At 48.6% G+C, this 18,259-nt stretch overlaps 1 long non-coding RNA gene across 1 annotated transcript; it reads left to right on the top strand.

Moving 5' to 3' along the window:
- The first annotated feature begins 330 nt into the window (after window positions 1-330).
- On the top strand, window positions 331-1,748 carry LOC137218246 (uncharacterized). The gene is made up of 2 exons (XR_010940569.1): window positions 331-823; window positions 1,284-1,748. It is a non-coding gene; the product is annotated as an uncharacterized lncRNA (long non-coding RNA).
- The last annotated feature ends 16,511 nt before the right edge of the window (window positions 1,749-18,259 follow it).

The raw sequence follows: 18,259 nt of genomic DNA, 5'->3' as shown, positions 1-18,259 counted from the left end.
TGAACAGCGTCGTACACCGTGTGTCACGATCCGTCGGTGCCTCCTCGCCGACTTGGGGGCCCGGATCCATCCTGGTGCAGCTTTGGCGTTGGGGCTGCTCAACAAGGGCCACTTCATTTTCTCCGGGTTCCACGCGATGCGGTCACGGGGGCGGGTATCGCCCTGAGGCAGGGGCATGGGATGCGGGTCAACAGATGGGATCCACCCGGCAGATTGAACCAACGTCTACGCGGGGAGCTCCCTTCCCCACTCTTTGGCCGCCTCGTCAGCGTGGCGCTTGCGTTTCCAACCTGTTCAGGTCCCCTCACCGCGGACTGTCGAGGGCAAGCGTGTAGGGCGCTCCTGGAGGGGCGGCAGTTCTTCCTAGGCTTCCGTGGTCGTAGGTCGTAGCCGTTTCTCTTTGGGAAACAGGGCCCGCCCGGGGCATCCGTGATGGTCGGGAGGAAATACGAGCCAGGCCGCGGTCCTGGGTGGGCGCGGTTGTCGGTAGCTTCTCTGAAGAAGCTCTGCAGACAGTAAACGACCTATAGACGAGTGGGCGCAGGGGAGGATCACCCAGGGGGAGAAATGAGACCGATGGTGGCCTGGGTCGAGGACGGGTGTCAGGCACGATGCGGTGCGCCTTCGCCCGTGTGCGATCTGGATACTTACTGTTGAAGTTCACAGCAGTTGCACGTCACTTGGCGTCTGCAGCGGCAAGGTCGACCAGATGGCCAGATTTCGGTATTGGGGCAAGAAGAAATTTCAATGAATTGAAATTCTTTTTGTTGTGAGAGTCACTCCAATGTGAACATTAGTGAAATAAGAAATCCTCAGATTTACAGTAAACCCACATTACTGTAATAATTACTATCGTTTGCAGCTTTTTTTCACAAAGTGTTTATCTATGAAATTTAAAATATATTTAGTACATTTTTTTGCGATACAAATCTGCTAATGAGAAAAATGGAATTCTTTGACAAGGGGGATGCCATTTAGCTTATTACAGATTCCTATCATCAAAATTTCAGTTGTTAATGCTGACTTATAAGGAGATTTTGCATGGTTTATATGTTTCATATTTGAAAATTCTTTTCACACAGATATGTACTACCAAATACTGCAGTTCATGAGTGTGTGATTTTAATTGACCATATTCATTGTTTGGAAGGAATTTATAAAATTCTGTTTGATTCTTCTATTAATATTTGCCTTTTAGTATGTCATTATATTGTACATTAGTCATTGACAATTCTGTTTGCAGTTAATTTTAAAAACATTGATTCAAGTTTCTCTATCCACAGAGTATCTGATTGATTGAAGATGATGAAGAAGGGTTTTGGGATGCAGAATTTTCTAAAACCACCTGGAAGCCTGGGAACCTCTCCCTCCAGCCACAAGGCCCTGCCCCACACCCTGCAGCAGCCAATGTGGAAAATCAGACTCCAACCACCGCAACAATGCACCCCAAGGGTCAGGACTTGGTCAGTGACTCACAGCTTCATCATTTTCAGTCCTTTCCATGTAGAACCAAATGCGGGGAAAGCCAAATATGTTCCCTTAAGTAATCACTTAGGACGACCCTCTTCCTATCAACTTGTCTCCAGCCTCCTCACATCACAAGCTCTGGGGAGCACATGCCTTCCTTTTTTTGCCACCAGAAAGTGTCCCCACACTTATGTGTGCCCTGAGTCTCAGCCTGATGTGAGTGGTGGTGGCTGACTCCTGTGCTCTATAGACAAGTTCTGAGTAAATAGTGCTTGTTCTCATTTGGTGTGTGTGTGTTGGGGGGTCTTTTTTCATATCTACAGAGCTTAGGATGGCAGGAAGCAAATAAAACTCATGATAATGTTTCCCATGTTATTTTAAAAATCACATTTATTAATCACCATTTTTTAAGTTGAGACATAATTCACATACTATAAAATTCACCCTTTGAAAAGTGTAGAATTTAGTGACTTATAATCTATTCACAAAGTTGTGCAACCATTGGCACTAATAACAGAACATTTAATCACCTCAAAAAGAAACCTCATCCCCATTAGTCTCTTCTATTCCACCTATGCTCAGGCCGTGGCCACCACAAATCTGCTTTCTGTCTCTACAGATATGCCTATTCTCAATATTTCATGTGACTGGAATCATACAATATGTGCCCTTTATGTCTGGCTTCTTATACTGAATATCATGCTTTTGAGGCTCATGCTTTAGAATGTATCAGTAATGTACTCCTTCGTTTGGCCTAAGAATTTTTCTTTTTAAGCCATAAGGTTTTACGTACATTCACATGCCAGGGTTTTTGGAGGTTTTTTTTTAATTGTAAAACATATATTTTCCATTTTAACCATTTAAAGTCTACAGTTGACTAACATTGAGTACTGCTTCCCTGCCTGGCCCCAACTTACCCCACTCACCTGGAGCTGCCAGTAGGCCCAGAGGACACAAGCCCAGCCATGCTGCCCTTCCTTGGAATCCCCAACATCATCCAACATGACCATGACCCCACTATTAGTGTCCCTCATTGTGGCAAAATGAAGTCCGGACATGGAGAGACTCTAGTGAGGAGGGAAGCTGCCCCCAGGCAAGTTGTTGTGCTTGGGACAAGGAAGCAGTGCCCTGCGACCTGCAGTCACCCTGGGGTCACATGAGGTACAGTGCTGGTCTCCTGAGGGCATATTCTGCTGAGGTCACGGCCAGGCCCCTATGGAGGAGAACCAGTGAACCCTTAGGGACATCTCTTGTCATTCTTTTCTTCCTTCCTTCCTTTCTTTCTCTTTTTCTCTTTCCACCCGGAAGAGGTAAATCTTGACAAGAAAAAAAATAAATGACTTTCTAGACCATCCATATTTCAGGGCTGCCTCATGGACCTGTCCTTATTTTCTCAATGAAAACCCTCCAAGGAACTAAGATGTGCTATGTGTTCCATGCACGCTCACCTGTGTGCCTGCCCCGCACAGTCCCCCATCTTCCCTTCCCTCTTCCAACACTTCACTCCACTGTGGGGGTTTATTCAATGGCAAAGATTGCTGTGAGTTCCAGCATGGTGTCTGCCTCACCCACTTCGTGACTGTCTTGCTGACTCAATAGCCTGTGTTCTGGTTGCTCTGGAACCCTTGTCTGTCCTCTGCTCAGGGACACTGCTCATCATTAGGAACGTCCACCTGTATTCTCCACTGTTCAGGCCCTGGGAAATCGGCTGTCCTGACCTGGGACAGCTTTAAATATAAGAAATTGCTACCTTCCACCGCTGGGGTCAGAAGGTTGTGTGTGTAGCCCAAGGCTCTCGGAGGTGTTTTGCATCCTCCCAGAATCTCCTCTCACCTCCCTAAGAAACTCTACTACCAGGACACCTCCAACCAACACCTTCCATTAGGTGCTGAGCTGTCAACATTTCCAGCCCAGAAAGACCACAGCCTGTGTTTTGCAACAGGGAAAACCCTCCCCTCTACTTCCAGTCCATCCAAGTGTCCCCACCGTTACTCAGCTCGCACAGCCCACAGATGTTTTCTGAGTCTGTACAGCAGGTGAAGTCCCATAGGTGTCAGGTCCTGAGTCTCTTCCAGCTACCATGTTCCACTCAAACCTACATGACGAGTCCACGGTCCTCTGGGAGTGTAAGGGCCCCTCCCATGTGCCTCTTCTGGCACTGTTGCTGGATCTCCTTCCTCCTTAAATCAGGGCAAGAAGCTTGGTTTCTCTGGGCCTGTGAGTGGGGAAGGGTAGGAGGAGACGAGCGGCCTAGAGAGTCCAGTCTATTCTGCATCCCGTGGGCCCATGACTCTGGTGGGTGGAAACAGAGAGGGTAATGGGACAGCGAGGCTCTTGGCCTGCTTAGTGGCTTGGGATTTAGGGCACATTCAAGTGGAGGCTGAACCTAGTGGAGAATGTTGGTCAACAAGCAATTTCTGCATGTGTAGGAGCTGAACCAGTTCACCAAGCTCTCTCAAAACTAATAAACACTCTTACTTCTGGTAACAGGGGAAGGGCAGACGATGTTCCAGGAAACTTCTCCCTACCATCCTGGGAACATTCTGACAGGGTCTTTGAATATGCAACAAATGTCTGCTTTGGTTAAGAAGACATTGGATGATTTGAAGGTACATTCTGATAATGTAGAAAACGAAAGTACTTCAAAATTAAAATCCTATTTTATGATTTAGAATCTACTGTACTTAGATGACTGATAAATTATTTAATGAAGGCATTGGTAAAAATAAAAGCTGAGAGCTAAAGAGTTCTTTTTTTTTTTTTTTTTTTTTTTTGCGGTAGGCGGGCCTCTCACTGTTCTGGCCTCTCCCGTTGTGGAGCACAGGCTCCGGACGCACAGGCTCAGCGACCATGGCTCAGGGGCCTAGCCGCTCCACGGCATGTGGGATCTTCCCAGACCGGGGCACGAACCCGTATCCCCTGCATCGGTAGGCGAACTCTCAACCACTGCGCCACCAGGGAAGCCTGAGAGCCACAGAGTTTTAACATTACTTTCTACTTTCATAAATTTTAAATTATAGTCTACAACTGTGGCATGCTTTCCTATTTGTCCATCTATCTCTCCTTCTCTCTCTCTCTCTATAGTTTTAAGATGTTTGTCACTATTTTGAAGGTGCCAATTCTTCTGCAACACGCACACTTCATTGTGTAGGAGAAGTGGTAACGTTTGTTCACAGGAGTGTAAGTGAGGAGGTGATGCGCGGTCGGGCTGGGCCACTGCAATATGGTGAAAGAAGGACAGACATTGTCCAGGGGGGCTAGTCCCTGGACCCTAGGCTCCTGCTTTCATCCAGACATCTGGGGCTCCATTATTCACTCTTGACCCAGTAAACAGGGTGCCTAGAAAAGCTCTGTGAGCAGCCCTGGCCAGGAGCCCTTCACATACTTCTCTCCATTTACATCGTGGGCATGGAGTTCTCTCAAAGATCTTCAAAGTTCTCAGATCTTCTGCTTTCTATAGGCTTCACTTTTCTTCTTGCTAAGGATGTCACTAACTAAATCAGCCTATGTATGATTAATATGAACATATATTATTGATATATTAATAAATAGTATTATATTAAAATAACATTAGTATATCATATTTAACATTTTATTTACATTATATGTACATATATTTATATAGTATTATTTTATTATAATAAAATAAATAAATAAATATAAATAAGCTATTAATATGAATATATATTACACCTGTGAGTCAGGATTTGCCTCCAAGGTGCTCAGCTCTGCCCACTGAGCCAGACTGTTTGCCTGAAAAAATGAAGACTTCAGGGCCAACTGAAATGTGAGGGGGAGGTGGGCAGAGAAGACCCAACCTGCAGTCACAGTGAAGAATGAGGTGTGTTCTCAAGACCAGCTTGAAGCGCACATTCTTAGTGAGGGGAGTGGATGCAAACACTGTCGCCCGCCCCGTGCGCCCCGTCTGGAGTGGAGAGGGGAGGAAGCGTCCTCCAGGTATTTCTTCACCGGCTCCTCCCACCTGACCCCCTCTCCTCCCCAGTCTCTGCTGTGACACTTGTGTTTTGCCACCTGGAGGTGAATTGACCCCTCCCCCACTGTTCTCCTCCATCCTCTCTCTCTTTTCTTTCCCCTCTTTGAGGCTCTCAGGCCTGCTATCAGCCTGGCTGGGGGCCACAGCCAGTCATAAGCACCTTCTCTGCAGCCGGCGAGCTGTCCTTGCCCCATCTTCCTCCTTTCAGAGCTGTTCCATGGGCCTCGCTCCAGGCTGGTCTGTGCTGACGGCGTGATACATGGTGGGACTTCCTGAGTCCCCCGGGGGCTGGAGGCCAAGGTCAGGCACATGGTGGTCCCCACATTGACGTGACAGACCCCAATAAACCCTGCATTACAGGATTCAGGTGGGCTTCCCTGGGCTGTCACAGCCGAGGAAGCTGGACCCTCCTCATCCCCTGTCCTCGCTGATTTTAACTTGCATCATTCGCCATAATAAACCCTGGGTATAACAGATTCAGGGAATTCTGGGAGCTAGAAAAAAGAAGCCGCAGAGGGGGTCCCCGACTCTGCAGTTGGGGTCAGAAGTCGGTGGGGAGGATCTTGGGGCCCTGGAATCCGAAGGGCCCCCTACCAGGGGAGGGGTAGGAGACCCTGGGTGGTAGTTAAGCTGAGTCCAAGTCCCTCCTGCGTAGGAGGTTTCCTAGCCCCGGGGATCCTGAAGAGGCCGGCTCCCTCCTCCCCTCCACCTGCAGGCCTGGTCCCTGCTCTTGAGAGATTCCCTAGGGTGGCGTCCTGGTGCTGGAGGTGCCCCGATGCTGTGGCCTCCTGAGTCTCCAGTGAGGATAATGGGAGTGGGGGAAGACCTGTTCACAGAAAGGGAGCTTCTGCCGGAACAGAGCCTGGGTCTGCTGCCCCCGACCCCAGGTGCACTGGGGCAGGAATGTGAGAGCTAGAATTTGGCTAGAATGCAACTGTGAGACCCTGAGGGGTGAGGATTGGCTGACCTGGGCAGCCTAACCCTGCCGGCCACCCCTCCCCAGGTGTGCCTGCGTTGAGGTCAATATAAACACAGCTCCAGGCAGCAAGAGCCCCTGCAGCTGTGACTGACGCCATATTCTCTGCCCTGTCAGTAGTCTCAGGGCCGGGCTGCTGGGAGGGAGTAAGGGGCCACGGCTCTATGGGTGGCCTGGTGTGAGTGGGTCTCTGCTGGACTTTCTGCAGGAGTTGCCGGGCTGCCACCTGCTAAAGAAGAGGATGTGTCACCCATACCTTCTGCTGGAATTTCTCCCCGGGGCAGAGGTGAGGAAGGAAAAACACAGTGGGGGCCGGGACAGGAGGGGTACCTCAGGCAGGGAAATGGAAATCTTCCAGAAGAGCGCCGGGGGCCAGGACCATCCTGGCTGGCCTGCAGGCACCAACTCAGCCTGCGTGCTGTGGCTGGTGTGACTCCAAGCCCTTTCCTCTAGGCTTCAAGTCCTTGCACACATTCAGGTGTTTTACCTGGGAAGGGTGGGAACAGTTCAGCAGCAGCTGGCCTGGGGCTCAGCTCACGTTTACTCACAGACGCCTTGGCACCGTCCCCCAGCCTTGCGATGAGGACACTCCTTGCGGGGGAGCTGCTGGCTGCATGGGAGACGATTCCCCACCTTTGACCAACTTCAGAATTGTTTACCACTGGAGCAAGTGCCCTGATAGGGTTTTCCTCTGTATAACTAGTGGGTTCTTGATTAGCAACATGAGGGGTGACATCAGAAGTCCTGAATCAGGATGGAAATACTTATCCCCAACAGGTACAGGCGTAAAACCCTGGGGAGGCCGTGTGCAGCCGGCACATTTAGGGTTGGGCTTCCGACTGACCCTTCAACATTCTGGTGTCCAGTCACTGCTTTAGGATTTCTGAGGCCCAATGCTGACCCTAAGGGTTCTGTAATCCAGCCTCTGTGGGCCTTTAATGAGACCCGCACTCCAGGATCCTACAGAGCAGGGTCTGTGTGACCATTCTGTGGCTTCTGTAAGAAATGACCACAAGCTGGGTGGTTGAAAACAACAGGAATTCATCCTCCCCCAGTCCTGGAGACCAGACATCTGAGATCAAGGTGTTGCAGGACAGAAGTCTCTCCAAAGGCTCCAGGATAGGGTTCTTCCTGCCTTTTCCAGCTTTTGGGGGCTCCAGGCATTCCCAGGCTTGTGGCTGCATCCCTCCCGTCTCTGCCTTTGTCTTCACGTGGCTTCTCCTCTGTGTCTGTGTTTCTCCTTTTTGTGTCTCATAAGGACTCTCTCAATTGGATTGAGGGTCACCCTAACCCAAGATGACCTCAACTCGAGATACTTAACTACATATAGAAAGACCCTGTTCCAAGATATGGTCCTGTTCATGTGTTCAGCGGGGGGCACATCTTTCGGGGCCAGCATTCAACCCATTGCCTGTGTATAAAATAACCCTCATTTTAGGAGATTGCCAAGGTCCCGTATAGACTGGCACAGACAGCAGCCATGTGGGTGGGGTCTGGGCAGAGTGAGGACCCTGGAATCACCTGGAAAGAATGAAGTCGTGGCTGCATTAGGTGAGCTCTTCTACCACGGGGCACGTGGAAACAGCCACTCCACTCTGTCCGTGGAAAGGGACCCAGTGCCGAGTCCAGAAATGGTTATATTGGAAAGCTGGCTCTTCTGGGATTTCATCATCAATAGCATCATGTAAACAATAAATACAGGCTTGGGGGAATCGGTTTCTGGCATGTGATGACAGCACTGTCTCTTTAGGCTCATCCAGCCTAGAATAGGAATGTTTGAAGGAGAAGAGTTTGGGAGATTGTGAAGCTTTGTTGTCCAGGAAACTGAGAAGGTTTGTCAAGGAAACTTCTCCCTTAAACTGAAGGCAGGGCTGGGAGAGCTGAACTCCAGGGATCTTTTAAAGGGGCTTCTCTGAAGCACCATCCCCTGAGAGGTGGTTTCAGCGTGAGCTGGGGTTTGAGAAAAGTGTGATGAGATGAAGCCTGACTTTCTGTGACAGCTGGGGAGGGGTTTGTAAAGCACGTTGGCTTTTAAGACAAAGTTTGTTGCTCGAACAAAGTGTCTCCCAAAACTGGGCTGGAGCTCAAGATATGTATGTCCCCTTCTTGTGAGAGTCCAGGGCATGTGAGTGTCAGGTCCCAGGCTCTGGCCCCCTTGTTTCTCCTCCCTGCTTCCAGGTGAGGTCTCCAACCAGCAGGGTGCGATGAACAGCTGGGTTTCATGCCCTCTGTTGTAGGATGCAGGCTGGCCAAGGCCCTCACCAACTTCAACTGTTTCCCTTGATAACAGGAGACACTACGCCCCAGGTGGAAAGGGTGGGAATGCTGGGAGGTGCAGGGTAGCTGTGAACAGGAAAAAGGGAAATGGGTTCTGATGGCCAGCTGCGCAGCCCTGTTGTGACGGTCACCTGGAAGGTAGCCCACAGACACTGGGTCCTGTGAAGCTTCAGTGCTTTGTGGTTCTGGAAATCCTATAGGACACGGTCCACAGCAGGTGAAGCTAATGCTCTCAGTGGAGCTGGTGAAGCCAAAGATCTGCAGTTCAGACTGAAGGTGCCGATGTACATACAGGAGAAAACCATCTCGTGTGATTGGACTTCAGGCACGTTTAACATGAATGCAGCCATGTTAATGCCTAGCATCTTCTATCTTGTGCCTCCCCTCAGGGGCCCCCTCCTCAATTCCTGCGGTTCCTGTAACCCACGTACAGGGGGATGGAGAGTGGGCTGTGTCCAGTCTGAGCCCTGAGTTAACCCTGCGTGTGAGTCTGCTCAGGACCGCCGTAACAAATAGCACAGACAGGGCAGCTTGGGTAACAGACCTATCTCCCAGTCCTGGATGGTGTCGGAGATCAAGGTGTGTGCACGCTGGCTTCTCCTGAGGCCTCTCTCCTTGGTGGTTAGACAGCCATCTTCTCCCCAGGTCCTCACAGAGGAGATTGGTGTCCTAATCTCTTCTTGTAGGACATCAATCCTGTTGGATTAGGATCCACCCTAGTGACCTCATTTTTACCTTGATCACCTCTTTAAAAATCCCATCTCCAAATACAGCCACATCCTGGGGTCCTGGGAGTTAGGGATTCAGCATGTGAATTTGGAGGGACGTGACTGAGCCTGTACCATCCTCCTTAGGAACCAAGTGTGCTTCAGTCCTTCCTTCCGTCAAGTCACACGAGTTGATGTAATGGCTCAAGGAGAGGCCACTCGTGAGAGTTTGTGTCCCAGCTGGGGAACCCTTCTCTGCTGTCTCTGATCAGGTCGTGGCAGTGCCGGCGCAGTCCTGAGGTGAGCAGTTCTGGGGTTTCCTGCCGTGTCGCCCGGCCTGCTGAGGTGCTCATTGTCAGGGAACTCAGGAGCCAGCAGCCTAGTGGGGATGCTGGGGACCCTCAGGGCCTTGGCAGATGTCTCTCCCGGCAGATACCCTAGCGAAAGTGGGGAAACATTTGGGGGATTACAGGCGGGAGAGAGTCAGTCTCGTTTATGCTTCAGAAAGACCAGGTTGGGGTGGGATGTGAGACACACCGTGCGGGCAGGGAGCTTTGTCAGGCCTGATGGAGGAACCAGGCACCAGATCGGGCTTGGGCCAGGGCTGTGGGCGTAGAGGGGAATTAGTGTGGGAACTGGCCACAGACTGTTGTCGAAATCTCGGCTTCCCTGTGCACCGAGGCCGAACAGAAATACGGAGACAGGGATTTTGGAGGAAGAGAGAGATGGCTTTATGTTTCTGCCAGGCAGAAGGGAAGACACAGCTGGCTAGCGCCTCAAGAACTGGACACCACCCCCCTCCCTCCTTGAGAATCAGGAAAAATTTTATACGTGGAGCTCTCGTGGTCCAGGGTATAGGGTGAGGATAAAAGTAGTGAAGGTCTTGCATTCTTCCTTTCCTTTGCATTATTTCAAAACAGTCATAGCTGGCATCAGGCCGCATGGTAATTGGGGTCCAGCAGTCTGGTAATTGCATACGTTTGCCTCTGGTTTATCGGCGGTGACCTCATTTCTGAAATGCAAACGCTATAGGGGGTGATTTGTTATGAGGGGCTTATAGAATGTAAGTGCTGGACATAATAAGGTTAGGGAGTGAGAGTCAGGGGATGTAACTCACAGAGTCAGGGGTGATGGGTGCCGAATGTAAATTACATAGTGTCAGGGAGTGAGGTTAGCTTCGTAAAGTACAAATGTAGTTATTACAGATTAGTGACAACGTAAAACAAGGAACGATGAACTCTTGCAGGCCAGGTTATGTTTCTTCTCTAGCCTGTTCGCTGTTCCCTTTGTTTTACTTGTCCTCGGGGGAAGGAAAACTTCATTTCTACTTTTGCTGCAACAAGACTGGAGGAGCAGATGACAGTCTCTGGGGCATAAGGAGGGTGGGAGGCTGGGAGGCCCCAGTGTTACCGAACAAAACTTGGGTCCCCTTGCCCGAGTGCAGTAAAGCCAGTCTACTGACACCGGGTGTGGTGAAGGAAAGTGCAGCTTTAATTGTAAAAGTGCCAATACAAGGAGGCCAGGTGGCTTGTGCTCCAAAACCCCAAGCTCCCTGAAGGATTTCAGTAAAGCAATATGAAAGGCCAGGTGAAGGAGGGGCGTCGCAGGGTATGTGATCAGCTGGTGCACAATTCTCTGGTTGATGGTGAGGTAACAGGTGGTTAACATTATAAATTCTTAGGCGCCAGAAGCTCCGGAGCTACCTGTTCATGATCATCAAGTAGTTAAGTTCTTCCACTTGGTGGTAGAGGAAGCGTGCATCAGGCCCTGTTATCCAGGTACTTCAGAGAGGAGCTACAGCAGAGGATGTGGGGGCTGTGTCTGTCCTGGGAAGGCCCCGTAGGGCACAGCTTGGTTACAGCCGGTGCCTGGGCTCGGCAACCTGGGAAGGTGGGGCTGCTCCTGGGTGTGGGGAGCTGTGGGCCCAGTCCTCTGAGGGGCCTGTTAGCCCCCAAGGTGAGATGGGGGTGCAGTGGCTGGACAGAGGCGTCTGGCCTGGGAGAGGGGTCCAGGCTGGAAATGTCACGGGAATCATCACAGGGAGGGAGAGGAAAGGCCAATGGGGGCAGGTAGGTCACAGCAGACTACGTGCAGGTGACTGCGGTCCTGGTGGAAGCAACTCAGAGCCACAAAGGAGTGGCCGTCAGGGGCTCAGCTCCATTCTCCTGTGCCTTTGTAAAACCGCTGTGTCAGAGTTTGAGACACCGCCAGGAGACGTCTGGGCCCACTGCTGCCATGGCTTCATCAAAGGGCCCAGGGGGAACAGAGAACCACTGCAGGCCCCGCCCACGTCCGCACTGCGAATGAATCCCATCGGGGCTCCTGGGCTCACAGACTTGAGGGAACCTCTGTCCTCAGGACTGGTCTTCCTCCCTCCTCTCACCTGCTGGTCAGAGGCCCAGGAACCCCCAACCTGGCTCCACCCACAGGGCCTGGATTCTGGGACAGCTTAGGGGTAAGCAAGACCCTCATGCTCCTTTATCTGCCTGGGGGTGAGAATGTCTTAAACGCTGCAATTGACTGATTATGGAGGGCTGAATGTTTCCAGCAAGTATGGGTGGAAAGATGGGGTGGGTAATTCCTATGTCTGCAGGGTCTTCCAAGCATGAAGATCTGTGTGTTTCCCCCACCAGTCAACATCCTCCCAGGAAGCCCAGGTCCAGGATTACGAGGGCAGAGGCTCTCCCCTTGCTTATCTGTAACTTCCCACTCCCACAGCAAGGCTGTGGCTGGCTCCCTGGCTCCCACCATCTGCCATTTATCTGTGCATTTCTCCTTTCCAGGTTACATGTGCAGAGGTTTCAGAATTGTTAGCTACTACAGCCTGGAAAGAACTTCGTAGAATAAAGCCCACTGTTTATATACGGTCCATTTTGCCTTTAGTCTACAGATTCCATTCATTTCCAAAGGTGACTTAGGTCAGCACCTTTTATCCCATCCCCTACAGTGAGTTGCTTCCATATATTTCTAATACACTTAGATTCTGTGACATTATGTATTCCATCCTGCAACACTCCTACATCCTAAATAACTAAGTTTGAATAGATTATGATTGGCCCCTTGGGCTATGCACATCTGTGGGCTTAGACAAATGCATAGTGACAGGTATCCACTCTAGAGTATCACATGGACTACTTCAAACCCCCCACCCCATGATCTGCTTATCAGCTACGGAGCTTTGCATTTCCCGGAATGTCATCAATGGGGTCATACTGTGTGCAGCCTCCGCAGACTGGAGTCTTTCACTTAGCAGTATATACTGAAGATTTATCGATGTCTTTCCATAGGTTGGTGGTGCATTCCTTTCTGCTGAGTAGTATTCCACTGCACGTGTATCAGAGGAAAAACAATTTTCCCTCTACTTTTCTAAGTTCTTGGTTGAGGCCCCCCCCCGCCCCTGTAATAAAAGACAGATTACCAGGAGAAAAGCCGAAGTTTAATAACATGTATACCTTCTGGATACAGGGGTGATACCACGGAAAACTGAGTCACTCACTCCCTGTAATGACCAAAACCATCCCCTTAAATACTGTCTTCAGCTAAAAACAGAAGAAAGATGCTGGGGAAGGGGGGAAGGCCAGTTATGGCAGGTTATCATGCAAAGCACAGTAAACAAGGGTATGACTGTTTGCACATTTAAGTCAGGACTTCCCCATTGAAAAAAGTTACTTAATATTTAATTATCCTTCTATTTTTGGTGAAAAGAGGGACATACCCTTATAAATGGAGATTTCTGTTGTAAATGTCCTTCATAAAACGGCAATCTCAGTTTTCTGAGAGTTTTTAAAAAATTTATTATTTTTGGCTGCATTGGGTCTTCGTTGTGCGTGCAGGCTTTTCTCTGGTTGTGGCGAGCAGGGGCTACTCTTCATTGCGGTACGTGGGCTTCTCATTGTGGTGGCTTTTCTTATTGCGGAGCACAGGCTGTAGGCGTGTGGGCTTCAGTAGTTGTGGCACACGGGCTCAGTAGTTGTGGCTCGCAGGCTGTAGAGCACAGGCTCAGTAGTTGTGGCTCACAGGCTTAGTTGATCTGCGGCATGTGGTATCTTCCCAGACCAGGGCTCGAACCTGTGTCCCCTGAATCAGCAGGTGGACTCTTAACCACTGAGCCACCAGGGAAGCCCGTTTTTGTTTTTTTTTAAAGCAGACCAATAATGCTTATGCCAGAGAGACATATTTTGGGGTGCCTTATTTTACTCACGTTGACATGGATGTAACCCAATTTGCTTATGCATTCATCTTTTGAAGGATATCCTGATTTCTTCAAGTTTTTAGCCATTATGGAAGTGCTGCTGTGCATAATTGCATCCTTTTTTGCATTTGGACATAGATTTTCAAAGCAGTTGCCTAAATACTGGAAGTTGGATCCCAACGTGAGACTTGTTTGGTTTTGGAAAAAACTGCCAAATTGTCTTACAAGGTGGCTGCACATGCATGCCCCCAGCTATGAGGGAGAGTTCCTTTTGTTCCTCACCCTCTAGCAATTGGTATTGTCATATTTTTGGAGCTTAGCAGTCCTAATAGGTGTGCTGTGATTGCTCATGATTTTAATTTGTAATTCCCTAATGGTATATGATGTTGAGCTTGTTTCTTTCTTTCTTTCTTTTTTTTTTTTTTTTGCTGTATGCGGGCCTCTCACTGTTGTGGCATCTCCCATTGCGGAACACAGGCTCTGGACGCTCAGGCTCAGTGGCCATGTCTCACGGGCCCAGCCGCTCCGCGGCATGTGGGATCATCCCGGACTGGGGCATGAACCCGTGCCCCCCGCATCGGCAGGTGGACTCTCAACTACTGTGCCACCAGAGAAGCCCTTGAGCTTGTTTCTATATGACTTTTATTGTCTGTATATCTTTTTTGGCGGGATGTCTGTTCAGATCATGCTGTTCACGTTCATGCTGAGAGGAGCCCTGTCTCCTCAGGACCTGCTGGGGCTTTGGCTTCTGGAAGACGCAGAGCTGAGTCCACGCTGGTGGGCGGGCTTCGGGACAAGCCGGGGTCGGGTCCACACTAACAGAAGCCGGTTCTCCTCACGACCCGCTGAGCCTTCAGCTTTGGGACACTGTGGGGTCCAGTTCATGCTGACAGGAGCCTGGTCTCCTCAGGACCTGCCAGGAGGTGATGCCGCTGAGGGAGAAGGTGAGCAAAAGTGGGCAGAAGGTTCCTGTGCGTGGCTGACCGCTGAGGGTGTCTGTCTTCAGAGGATCCAGGAGAGGAAGGGCTTGATGTGGAAAACTGGGTTTTTGGCCCCTTTTGTGTGTGGTGTAGACAGAGAGCAGTGTTGCTCTTTGCCGTGTGGCATCTGGTTTTCCCAGCACCGTTTATTGAGGGGACTGCCCTTTCCCTGGTGTATGTTCTTGGCTCCTTTCTTGTGAATTAACTGACCACATACCTGTAGGTTGATTCCTGGGTTCTCTGCTCTGTTCCTCTGGTCTGTGTGCCTGTTTTTGTGCCAATTCCACACTTTTTGGGGACTGTAGCTTCGTAATGTAGTTTGAAATCAGTGAGGGAGATGCCTCCAGCCCGTTCTCCTTCCTCAGGGTCGCTTTGGCTCTTCTGGGTCCTTTGTGGTTCCACACACAACTTAAGATTATTTGTTCTGTTTCTATGGAACATGTCATTGGACTTTTGGGAAGGATTGCATTGAATGTGTACATTAATTTGGCTAGACTGTATATTTGTTTTAAATTAAACAAAAATTTGGGTCACACCATGTAGCATGCAGGATGCGGGATCTTAGTTCCCCAACCAATTATCGAACCCACGCCCCCTGCAGTGGGAGCTCAGAGGCCCAACCCCTGGGCGGCCAGGGAAGTCCCACCTTATAATTTTTCATATTTTCACTGTATTATTCTTTTTTTTTTTCTATTTGCGGTACGTGGGCCTCTCACCGTGGTGGCCTCTCCCGTTGTGGAGCACAGACTCCGGACGCGCCAGCTCAGTGGCCATGGCTCAAAGGCCCACCTGCTCCGCGGCATGTGGGATCCTCCCGGACTGGGCCACGAACCCATGTCCCCTGCATCGGCAGGCGAACTCTCAACCACTGCCCCACCAGGGAAGCCCTATTTTTTTTTTTTTTTTTGCGGTATGCGGGCCTCTCACTCTTGTAGCCTCTCCTGTTGCAGAGCGCAGACTCAGCAGCCATGGCTCAGGGCCCAAGCCCCTCTGCGGCATGTGGGATCTTCCCGGACCGAGGCTCGAAGCTGCGTCCCCTGCATCTGCAGGCGGACTCTCAACCACTGCGCCACCAGGGAAGCCCCTCCATTTATTTTCGTCTGTTCAGTGTCCTCTATCAGTGTCTTCCAGTTTTCAGTGTGCCGGTCCCTCACGTCCTTGGTTAAATTTACTCCTAGTTATCTTTTTGGATGCAACTGTAAGTGGGATTTTTTTTAAAATTCTTTTTCTGATGGTTCATTATCAGTGTATAGAATCACAAATGATTTTTGTGCATTGATTTTTCTTTTTTTCTTTTTGTATCCTGCAGCTTTACTGAATTCATTTTTCAGTTGTAACAATTTTTTGGTGGTTGAATGTGAAAAACTAGATTTCAGAAATCCCACTGTTTCATCTACATCCAGGCATCCACAGCACCCAAGACATAGTGGCTCTGAATGTAATCTTCCCATGGTGCCTCTTGTAGTATGTGGACTCCTACAAGGGTGATTAGCATCCCCACTGTGGGTGAACTGGATCTGGGTAGGGCTCGGCCTCTATAACAGAGTGTGATGTCTGTATTTCTGGCATGGTATGACATGGTTGTTTAGATAAGTACTTTATTTTCTAGTAAATTTCAAGTGTATAAAAGACTTTAAATAGCAGTATAAAGTTTTCCACCTTCACAAAATACTCCAGTTTGTTTTACCCTGTGAGAGTGGGAGGGCCACTCTCCCAGGGAACCAGCACATAACCCCAAAGTGAGGAATAATTAAGGTTTCCACATTATAATCCTATCCACAGACCCGCTTCAACTTTCACCAGCTGCCCCAGCTTTGTGGAAATGTATTTTTCTATTCGAATCCAGTTTTCTCTTCTTGGAACCATCACTGGGGCTTTTCCTCACTTTAAAAACCTTGCTGGATTGAAAGTGTACAAGATGAGCATGATCTGGGTGGGTTTTCTGTATGGCTTCTTTCACTTAGGATGTTTTCACTGTTTATCCACATTGTAACATTGATAATTATTTCATTCATTTTTTCCATTGTGATTAAAAACACATAACATTTGTCATTTAAACCATTTTTTAAAACCTTTTTTAAAAAATATTTTATTTTATTTTCTATTTTTTGGCTGTGTCGGGTCTTTGCTGCTGCACGGAGACTTTCTCTAGTTGCGGCAAGCGGGGGCTACTTTTCGTTGCCGTGTGAAGGCTTCTCATTGCGGTGGCTTTTCTCGTTACGGAGCATGGGCTCTAGGCGCACGGGTTTCAGTAGTTGTGGCACGAGGACTCAGTAGCTGTGGCTCGCGAGCTTAGTTGCTCTGCGGCATGCAGAATCTTCCAGGACCAGTGCTTGAACCCATGTCCCCTGCAATTGGCAGGCGGATTCTTAACCACTGTGCCATGGGGAGAGCCCTATTTAAACCATTTGTAAGTATCCAGTTCTATGGCCTTGAGTACATTCACATTGTTTTAAAAATATCCTCACCATCCATCTCCAGAACTTTATTTTCCCCATGTGAAACCGTAGCCATTAAACGCTAACTAACCTCACCCCCTGGCAACCTTATTCTACTTTGTCTTTGGATTTGACTTATCTGCATACCTCATACTAGTGGAATCATAGAACGTTTGTCCTTTTCGTGTCTGGCTGGTTTCACTTAGCATAATGACTTCAAGGTTCATCCACATTGTAGCATGTGTGAGAATTACCTTAGTTTTAAAGGTTGAATCATATTCCATTGCATATATACTACACTGTACTTATCCATTCATCTGTTGAAGGATGTGTTGTGTTGCTTCCACCTTTTGGCTATTGTGAATAATGTTGCTACGAATATGGGATACAGATATCTGTTCCAGTCCTTGCTTTCTAATATTCTGGGTGTACAGCCTGGAGTGGAATGAAGGGATCATACATTTTCCATGTTTTTGAGGAGCCACAATACAGTTTTACACAGCGGCTGTATAATTTTACTTTATTCCTTTATATGACAGAATAATGCAGCTTATGGATCTACCTTATTTTGCTTATCCGTTTACCTGCTGATGGACATTTAAATCTTTCCTACCCTGGGCTATTGTGAACAGTGTTGCTATGAATAATTGGTGTACAAGTTTTTGTTTGAACGCCTGTTTTCCATTTTTTTTGATATATAACTAAGAGTGGAGTTGTTGAACCACATGTTAATTATATTTTATATTTTTGAGTAAATGCTAAAGGTTTGTACACATAGACTGCACCATTGTACATATCCACAAGTAAATTTTAAAGGTTCCAATTTCTCTGCATTGTTGCCAACGTTTGTTATTTTTATTTACATATTTTAAAATTTATTTTAAAATTTATTTTTATTCTAGTGTGTGTGAAGGGACATCACACTGTGGCTTTAATTTGCATTTTCATAATGACTCCTGACGTTTGACATCTTTTCATGTCCTTGTTGATGATTTGTATGTCTTGCCTGGTGAGCAGTCCATGCAAGTTATTTGTCTGTTTCAAAAATTGTGTTGTTTGTCATTTTGTTGATGAGTTGGAAAAGTCCTGGGTACATTCTAGGTAAAGAGCCTTATGAGATATATAATGTGCCAATATTGTCTTCTGTTCTGTGGGCTGTCTTTTTACTTTCTGGATAGCCTCTTTTGATGCACAAAGGTTTGTAATTTTGAGGAAATCCAATGTATCT

Source organism: Pseudorca crassidens, unplaced genomic scaffold (assembly GCF_039906515.1).
Source record: "Pseudorca crassidens isolate mPseCra1 unplaced genomic scaffold, mPseCra1.hap1 Scaffold_64, whole genome shotgun sequence".
NCBI classification, from domain to species: domain Eukaryota; kingdom Metazoa; phylum Chordata; class Mammalia; order Artiodactyla; family Delphinidae; genus Pseudorca; species Pseudorca crassidens.
Note: the sequence above shows the minus strand (reverse complement) of the source record. Positions and strands in the feature narration are given on the sequence as shown.